Source organism: Pediculus humanus, genomic scaffold (assembly GCF_000006295.1).
Source record: "Pediculus humanus corporis 1103172108265 genomic scaffold, whole genome shotgun sequence".
Taxonomy (NCBI): domain Eukaryota; kingdom Metazoa; phylum Arthropoda; class Insecta; order Psocodea; family Pediculidae; genus Pediculus; species Pediculus humanus.
Genome location: NW_002987834.1, coordinates 238,028 through 248,506, shown reverse-complemented (window position 1 = coordinate 248,506; position 10,479 = coordinate 238,028).

The following is a 10,479-nucleotide window of genomic DNA, read 5'->3' as shown; positions in this document are numbered from 1 at the left end:
GAATCCATTCTTTTATTTTTTCTACACTTAACGATACAAACAACAAACAACAACAACAAACACAACGAAAACAATTTTTTTTATCTTTCTTTCTTTTAATTAATCGCGTATTAATCAATTAATTCGAATTTTTTTTTTTTTTTACGATGCGAAAATAAAATAAAAAAAAATTAATAACGTTCCCGATGGAACAATAAACAAACAAACAAACAAACAAACGAACACACACACACACACACAACAATTTTGACAAATTAAAAATAAACAATACATAAACTATTATTAATTAATAATTTTTTTTTTCTTTTTTCCAATTTTGATCATCGAAACGTATAATTAAATTTTCTAAACGAAACAAAAAAAAAAAAAATAATAATGATAATAAAAACAACAACAAACTCGAATTCTATTCGATATCGATGACGATGATGATGATAATAATAATAATAATAATTTTAATTATTTTATTTTTATCGTCGTCGTCGTCGATGACAAAATTATTTGCAATCATTCGCCATATTTTCCAAACGTCATTCCATTCATTTCCAACAAACAACGCGTTTGTTTTGGTTGTGTGGTTCGAACATTTTTTAAATTAAAAATATATATAATTCAATATTAATTTTTTTTTCTTCTGCTTCTTCTTCTTCTTATTCTTTTAATTTAAAAATTATTTTTCTTTTGTTTGTTTGTCAAAGTTCGAGTGCAACTCAAACAACAACTGCATAACTTCCTCTCTCCTCTTCCTCCTCCTTCTACTCCTCCTACTCCCCTCATCAAATGAATATTAATTGATGACGGTTTGTATACGTTTTTGTTGCGGTTGTTGTAATAATGCGTTGATGACATTCCATCATCATCATCATCATAATAATCATTAACTAATAATACTAGTTTCTTATTTTTTTTAAATTTCATCTATCGATAACTTTTAGTTAAATAATAATAATAATAATAAACAAATATTGATTATTTTAAACAATGATAATAATAATGATAAAACTAGTAACTTGGTTGTTTGTATTAACACTTGACCGGGTAAAAAACTCTCAGGGAACGAATAGTTGTCACAACCAAATAATATTTTAAAAAAATACTTAAAAAGAATAATAAATATTTAAAAATCAAATTCCAAAGAAAGTAAACACACACACACAGACAAAAAAGCTAAATACTATTTATTAACCATGATAATAATAATAATAATAATAATGATAAAAAATTTATAACGACGTGAATAAATTATTAATATATAAAATTGTCGATTCGACAAAATCCTACTACGAGTCGGAATTTCGTTCTAAAAATACCCTCTCTATCTATCCATTTCCGGAAAACTAATAATAATAATGATGTTAATATTAAATCGTCCGTTAACCGTATTTCTAACGACAGACTGACTGACCTACTACTACTACTACTGCCACGATACTGCCACGTTAATTTAAACGATTAAAAAAAAAAAAAATCAATTAAAAACGTGTAGGTGTGCGTACGTGTGTGCATTTTGTCGCACTCGCAAACAAATACGTTTACACGCCGTGAAATAAATTTCTATTTTATCATCATTATCTTAAAGAAAGAAAGAGAGAGAGAGAGAGAGAGAAAGAAAGAAAAAATCATTTGTCCGAATTGTCATCCAGTTTGTTCTTTTTTTTTAACGATAATTTTTCATTTTTCTGGAAGAATTTTTTTTATTTTTTTTTTTTATAAACACCATTTTTCAAAAAAAATCGTTTTCGTAATTTTTCACCGGGAAGGGGGGGAGGAAAAAAAAACGTAGTTAACGGTTTTTTTTTTAAACTCCCTTTTCCCCTCTACCCTCCCACAAAATTCAATTTTTCTTTCCAGTATAAAAACAAAAAAAAATTTTTTTAAAACAAATATTAAATTAATAATTGTAATAGTCGTCGTTTGTTTATAAATTTTTCTTTCCTTTTTTTTCTTTTCTCCCCTCTCCTCGCCTCTTCTCCCCTCCCCCTCTCTCACTTAATAGATTTCGTGGAAGAAAAGAAAGAAAGAAAGAAAAAAAAAAAACAAACGCATTTCCGGTATATAAAAAATAAAAAAATAAAATAAAATTTCCGGTTAAAAACCCGACCGTAAATAATTCAAATTTAAAATAATAATAAAAAAAAATTAATAATAATAATAATAATAATAATAATAATAATAATAATAATAATAATAATAATAAAATGAATCCGGGCGATTTAATTCAATTTGTTACAAATCATTAATATTAATAATAATAATGATAATGATAATAATGATAATTAATTTAAACGGTGTAGAAAAAAAGAATTTTTTTAAAAAATTTAAATAAAGAAAAAAAGTGAAAAAAAATCAGATCGGGATGGATGGATGAAGGGAGATTAGGTAGGGGCACGGGGGGGAGGGAAAACAGAAATGAAAAACCGAAGATGAATAATAATAATAATAATGACTCGAGGCGTAATTCGGTTTTTTTTTTTTTAAATTAATTTTTTATTTGCCGGAACCTGTTTTTTCACTACAACAACAACCACCACCACCACTGTTACCACTACAACAACAACTACTACAAGTTTACTACAAAATACACGAGAGGTTCGTAGAATATAAAAAATTCTGCCAACCATTTTTTTTTTTTTGCTTCACCACCACCGGGCTTCGATTTAAATAACGACGCGAGGAAAAATATATTTATAAATGAGATCGTGCGCCATTTTTTTTTTTTTCTTTTTCATTCGACACGTTATCGACCTGATTTCTATGCCCTCCTAATCGATTTTTACGATCGTTTAAATTTTTCTACCGCCTTATTTATTATTGATTTATCGATTTTTTTTCTCTCTCTCTCTCTCCTTCCCTCAGGATTAATTACGTAACACTCATCGATTAAAGTCATCGTTGTCATCGTCATCGTTTTTTAAACCTTCGTCATATTTTACGTACGAGAGGAAAATGGGGGGGCAGGGGGGAAACGAATCAAAATTATTCGTAAACACATATCACATTAGCGAAAATATTTTTGTTTTGTGTTTTTTTTATTCACGAAAAATAAAAAAACAATTATAATAATAATAAAGCAAAACAAAACAAAACAAAAAGGCAAAAAAAAAAAGGTTTCCAGCTGTCAAATAAAATGTTTCAACTGCATCATTATAGGCTGGAAAATCAAAAATAGTCATAATAATAACTACCTTTATTTTACATAAAGATCATTAATTTTTTCTTTTTTTTTTTTTAATGATGTTATTGAGTTCCGCGAAGGTATTCACAAACACACGCACTCACGCACGCACACACAAATAAAAACAACAACAACAAAGGCCACATCATGACAAAGACAATATTCATTAAATATGAGTTTAAAAAAATTATTGAAATGACGAGAGTTGACTCTCTTTCTCTCTCTCTCTCTCTCTCTTCATTTCTTATTCTCTCATCATCATCGCCGCAATGATGATGATGATGATGCTAGGGTGAATGCCTTTGGGCTAACGCTAAGTAAATTCAAATTTTTTTCGAGAGGAAAACAAAAGAAAACAAAACGTCGTGGAAATGATTTTTGTTTTATAGACAAACGCATCGTTTTTAGTACTTGGAGTGATTTTTCATAACAAAAACTAAAAGAGAGGGGGAGAGAGAGTGGGGAGGAAAGGGGAGAGGAAGAAAGAGAAAAAAAATCATTTCATTTTCACGCTCATGTAATTTTCCGTTCGAAAAAAAAAAAAATCAATTTTTGTTTTCCGTTTATTTTTACAATAACTCGCGGAATAATTTTTTTTTGTTTTTTCACACGCGAAAAAACCGTTTTTGGACCTAATTGTTCGTTCAAAAAAAAAACTGGAATCATAACTTTTTCCTTCTCCTTATCCGCTATTTCTTTTGTTTTATTATTATTATTATTATTTTATTTTATTATAAAAATAACGGTCCCATACCATACCATCCCATTCCATCGATCGATTGATCGATCGATGGTTCAATGAATCGATCGAACGATATTATTTATTACGTAAACGATGACGGTGATAATAATAATAATAATAAATAAAAAGATTTATTTAAGAAAATAATAATAATAATATCTTTAGTTCGTATCTGAAAATCGTCCAACATGTTTTTCATTGCCCATCAAAAAAGATGACAAGAATAAAAAAAATATAAAAAAAAAAAAAAAAAGAAACGGTCACGAAAATTTAAATTTCAAATATATTAAAAAAAAATTCTTTTTTATCATTATCATTATCATCATCATCATCATTATTATTATTATCATATTTAAATGATAAATTCCGTTAGTCAGAGGTTTTCACAATTTTTTTTTCTTTTTTTTTTTTTTTTGGCTTTTTTTAACCATCAGGAAGTTGGTAGGTAGGAGTCAAATCATAATAATAATAATAGCGATATAAAATAATTTAACAACATTTTACGTACTTTTACTTCGATGATGATGATGATGATGATGATATTTGCAATAAGTGGGAATGAGAGAGAAAGAGAGAAAAAAAAAAACTAAACGTTAATTTTCAACTCAAATATTTTTTTTTTTTTTTTTAAATTCGCGAATTTTTCAAAACGATCCCGATTATCGACGTAAAAAAAAAAATTATGATTTGAAATAATTATAATAACGAAAAAAAAAAAAAGTCGTGGAATTAGATTAAAATATAAAAAAATAATATTTGCCGTCGATAATTACAACTTTGTGCAACGTACAATTAACAAATTTTTAAAGTGTCGCACTTTGTCGCAAGTTTTTTTTTTTTTTTTTTTAATAAACCGACGGAACCGGAGTAATTATTACGGGAATAATAATAATAATAATAATAATAATAATAATAATAATAATAATATATAATAATAATAAATAATAATAATAATATCAATAACAAATGACACATTCTTCGCAAAATCAACGCGAAAAAACTCATTTAGAAAATTTTTGAGTCGTTGTAAGTTAACAAACAAACAAACAAACAAACCAAAAAAAAAATGTCACGTGATTTCCTTTTATTTACCACCTAAATGAACACTTAGTACTACTGCACCCAAAAAAAAAAAAAAAAAATTTTTTTTTCTTTTTGTGTCGAGCCTAACTAACTAAATTGTTTACTAATAATAATAAATACAAAAAAAAACGATTTTTAAAAAAAAAATAAAAGAAATATTGCGTGAGTGCGTGCGTGCGTGCGTGAATGAGAGCCTAAAGTTTACGCGATGTTAAAAGAAAAAAAAAAAGGAAAAAAAAAAAAAAGAAAGGTATTTTCTTCTTCCATTCGGTTAATTTCACCCTTTCCTACGTGCGTGCACGTGCAGTGCGTGTGCACGCACGCACGAACGCACTCGCGTAAAAACCTACTACTAAACATCGCAAATGCAACCAATTCAAACTTTAGTTTTTGTTGTTTGTTGTTGTTGTAAATCGACTAAATCGGATAATTAAATTCAAAAATGTTAACGGTATAGAGTTTAATATGTTTGACTAATTAGTTTTTTTTTTTTTTTATATAGCTTAAAGGTTTGTTCGTTTCGCGTACGGAAATCCTACGAAAAAAAAAAAAAAAAAAACGAATACACGCACACGCGCACGCACACACACATATATTTGATTCTATCAAAGTAAATTAAATGCAAAACTAATAAATTAGTCGTGGCATTAGTAGTAATTTCGTAGTTGTAAAAAAAAAAGATTTACAGATTATTTAATAAATTATTATTTTGTTTTTTTTGTTTTTAAAACTTCACCTTTTGAATTTTCTTCTTCTGTCTTTTTCTACTACGAAATTACGTAACTCGTTTTTTTTTTTTTTTTTTGCTACTCGCGCGTTCCCATGAAACCTCCGCCTCCCCGCGTAGTGCGATCAAGATTTTACTGTCCAAGTTTTTTTTTTAAAATTCGAATACGAAATCACAGGTTACGTTTTTTTAGTCTGTCTACTTCTTTCCGTATTAAAAAAAGAAATCAAGATAGATGCATTTTAAATTAATAATAATAATTTTTCACATTTGTATGATAAAACTTAGTGACAGACGACGGAAGTAAACGAAACGAGCATTTGGGATTTTGTTGTTGTTGTTGTTGGTTGTCGTTGCGATTGTTGCACATTTCGATATCACCTTATTAATGTGAACAACACTAAAAGATTTGCCGAAAAATTTACATAACTTGCCAACGGTTTTTTTTTTTTTTAAATTTATTATTTTTATCGTACTTTCGCATAATTAAAAAAAAATTAATTTAAATTTAAATTTAAATCGTGAACGTTAGGTAATATTTCCGCTACCATTTTATACAAAACATGACCGACAGCGTGATAGATAGAAAAACAATAATAATAATAATAATAACAATATCGGATATTAATTTTTTTTTTTTCTTTTTCCGGTAAAAAAATAAAAAAACCTGTTCTTCTCTATCTCTCTTTCTCTCTCTCTCTCTCTCTCTTTCTCGCTCACTCCCCGAACGGATCTCATTAAATTGACTAAAATGTTTTTTTAGATGCACAAAGTTCAAAATATAATTATGGTTTGCATGTTTTTCTAAAAAAAAAAAAAAAAAAAAAAAAACAGTGTGTGTGTGTGTGTGTTTGTGTGTATACATATAATTTTTTTTCCTTAAAATTGATTACTCATACACGCGGCAATTCAACTTTTGGCATCAATTCATTAAACTAATGCGTCAAAAAAAAAAAAAAAATGGATAATTTACTTTATTGCTATTAATTATTGTTATATTACCTATTATCCAAAAAAAATATTTTTTTTTTACATGATCTGACATTTTCGTGTTTTGTTTAACGAAAACGCGCATTTTTCTATTAAAAAAAATATTATTAATAATAATAATGATAAAAGTTCAAGAAACAACCTTTCCTTTTGCAAAAAAAAAAAAAAAAAAAAAAAAAAACATTGTTCCATCTCTTCGAAAGAGGTATATCTCTATCGCGGTCAAATCTTAACGTAGCAGCAGACAGAGACAATCGTGACGTACGTTTGACAGATTATGTGACAGACATTTTTTATCTCAAATGCAAAAGGAATAAAAAAATACAAAAGTGAAAAGGAAAGAACACGAAGAAGAAGATGAAAGAAGAAGAAAACGAATAGAAATTCCATCTTTTTTTTTCTTTTTTTTTTTTTTGCGACATTCTTCGCGACCGTTTGTTGTTGTCGATGCACGTCTTCATCTCACGCACAGCATCTTTCTTATTTTACTTTTATTTTTTTCATTATGCAAATTTTTCTTTCTAAATTCTTTTACGTTTTTTTTTTTTTTTTACGAGGTCGAGTTTTGAAAAATTCAAAAAATGAGGTCAATTTTTTAAAAAAAAAATTCTTTCAACGACAATTTCCTTTTTCGAAAAAATTCCCCCTCCTCCCCGCAATTTCCTAAATTATTTTTAACGGGTCTTCTTTTTCGATAACAAACAATAAAAATTATTAACTCGGCTCCTTAAAAATATATACATATAGAATACGACAACCAAAGACTCGGGGGGCTCTTTTTAAAGACAAAAAAATTGTGGAATTTCAATCACAAATAAAAAAAAAATTGTGTGAATGAGAATGAACTAAAAAAAAAAAAAAATTCTCTACATAATAATAATAATAATAATAGAAACACAAAAGGCGAGTTTATACAATTCCTAAGAGTAACGAAAAAAAAAAAAAGCATCATGATTAAAAATTAATGGGTTGTTGCGCGGTCATTTTAAAATTTAAAAAAAAAAATTAATAGGATTCAAAAAAATTTTAAAATGTTTTCAAATCGGGGGGGGGGATGGGGAGGAAGAAGAAGAAGAAGAAAGAAAGAAACGGGAAGAACGGAGGGAAATCCCCCCGAAAAAAAAAGCATGCTGAGTTTAATTCCGCTTCGAAAGGTATAATTAAAATTTTTATTTTTTATTTTTTTTTCCCTATCTTTCTTTCTCTCGTCCGGTATTCTAATAATAATAATAATAATAATGATAACGAACGTCAAAATTCTTCGCAACATGCATTCAACATTGTGAAACCAAAAAAACACACTCGAATTTTTTTTTTTTTTTGAATGTTTCCACATTAATGTTTTTTTAGAAAAAGTAAAATGAAAATTTGGAAAATTCAAAACCGAACGTTTAATATTCAACAGTGTCACGGTGAGTTAACAACAACGTGTTTCACTTATTAATAATAATAATCGCGTTGTGTTGTTGTTGTCGTCGTCGTGTTTTGTTACAAAACATAATCGTTGCCGAACTTAAAGTTACGTATACGTAATCCCTCCGGTAAACATAATTCAACGGTTAATTAACGTTAAACTGTTAAAAAAAAAAAAAAAAAATTTAATCAGATGTTAAAATTTTCTTTTGCTAATAACTCCGTCGTGCTAAAGCGAACTTAATTGCACCATCTCGCTTTCATCATCATCATCATCATCATCATCATCATTATCAACAACATCATCATTATTATTATTATTTATTTATTTATTTATTTTCATTTCGAGTTCGATACAAATTCATAAAAAAATATTCGATAATCGTGTAAAAACTTTTCTCGTGAAAAAGCTTTAAAAACAATCTGAGATTAAAAAAGCGTTTTCCCCCTCCCCTTCCCCCAAACTTAATCTTCACGTCTCTTCATTTTCCAACCACGCACGACCCCCCTTTTTCATGATAATGATGATGATTACGAACGTAAAAAAAAAAACAAAACAAAATTAATTAATTACAATCGAACGAAAGCCACGAAAATCATAACGCATTTTTTTTTCGCTTTTCCTCCCTCTCGCCCCACTAATTATTTAAAACTACGCCAATTTTGCTCTACCCCCTCCCCCCACGCGTGTACTAAATTCAGTACGCCCTCGATAAACAAAAAAAAATTATTAACAATTATTATTATTATTTTTCGACGTGAAGATATAACAATAAATAAATAAATAATAATTTAAAAAAAAATTTTTTTTTTTTTCACCGCTATAATCGTGATCGGAGAGTGTGTGAGAGAGACAGAGAGAGAAAGAGAGAGACAAAGAGAGAGAGAGAGAGAGAGAAAACTTTATAGTTAAAATTTAAAATACAAAAAAATACAAAAAAAAAATAAAAATTGTGAATACGAAATTATAGAAACCGAACCGTTAATTTTTCTTTTTTTATTTTATTTTGCCGATTCTCGTTTACAAAGAGAGAGAGAGAGAGAGAGGCAGAGAGAGAGAGAGAGAGAGAATTTTATTTTTTTTTGTTAAACAAACGCGCCAATCAAATAAATTATAAATTATACATATGTATATAAATTTTTCACATTTAAACAATTTAAATAATAATAATAATGATAATGATAATGATAATAATAATTCCACCTTTTTTTTATTTTTTCATTTTTGAAAACATTAATCATTTTAACCTTTGAATTTGTCTACTCACTTACATAATTTTATTTTAAAACGAAATAAAAATTAAACGTACCGTGTTGGAAAACTAACAAAACGAAATGTCAGTCCTTTTCATTATCATTATCATTATCATTATTATTATTTTTTTTTTTTCCAAGATTCTCATAAAAACTTGAAAATATCTCCTCTCTCACACGCCTTCATTTATTCATACAACAAGTACGAAAAATACCTAAAATTCACCCACTCATGACTTCAAATTCAAATTTGACTTCCATAATGAATTCTCATAAATTTTTTTTTTTTTACTACAACCACTACCACTACTACTACTACTACCATTTTCCCGCCTACTCGTTGTAAACAACTACAACGCACACGCACACACACACTCGCGCAAAATGAGTATTCTATTATTATTCTTCATCTGGTTAACTCTCCGTAAACAAATCGTATTTAAAAAATTCAAAAAAAAAAAAAAAAAATTTCCCATCGAATCGCATTCGCTGTACACACCACCATTTTTAAATAAATATAAATAAACAAACAAACAAACAAAAGATTTCCCTACAATCAAAACTTTTTTCTTTTTTTTTTTTTTTTTGTTAATTTATGGAAATTTAAATCTTTACAACAATTGCCCCCACATTTTGTTTTTTTTTTTTTTCGTTAACAAACGAACACTTTACTTAAACTTTTTTTTAAATAGAACAACTACAAACGGTTAATAAAATAAATACAATTAAAACGGGAGTGTTCGTTTGTCGTAATTTTTCAAATTAAATTTTTCTTTCCTCCTCCTCCCCCCCTTCTCTCCGCCCCCCGTTCAAAATAAAAAAAAAAAAAACGATACGAATTTCAATCAAAACACGACAAACTTTGACGTCAGACAAACGAATTCAAATATATATGAAAAACAACATTAAATATTTTGTTTTATGCAAAGAAAACAAACAAACAAACAACCCCATTTAATGATAATAATAATAAATTTTCGATTTTACCTTTCGTTTGTAAAAAAAAAAAAAAAAAAAAAAATTTTTTAACGACAATTAACGCTTTTGAGACTTTAAATTATTTTTAAGTTTTCTCGTGACCGGATGAAAATGTTT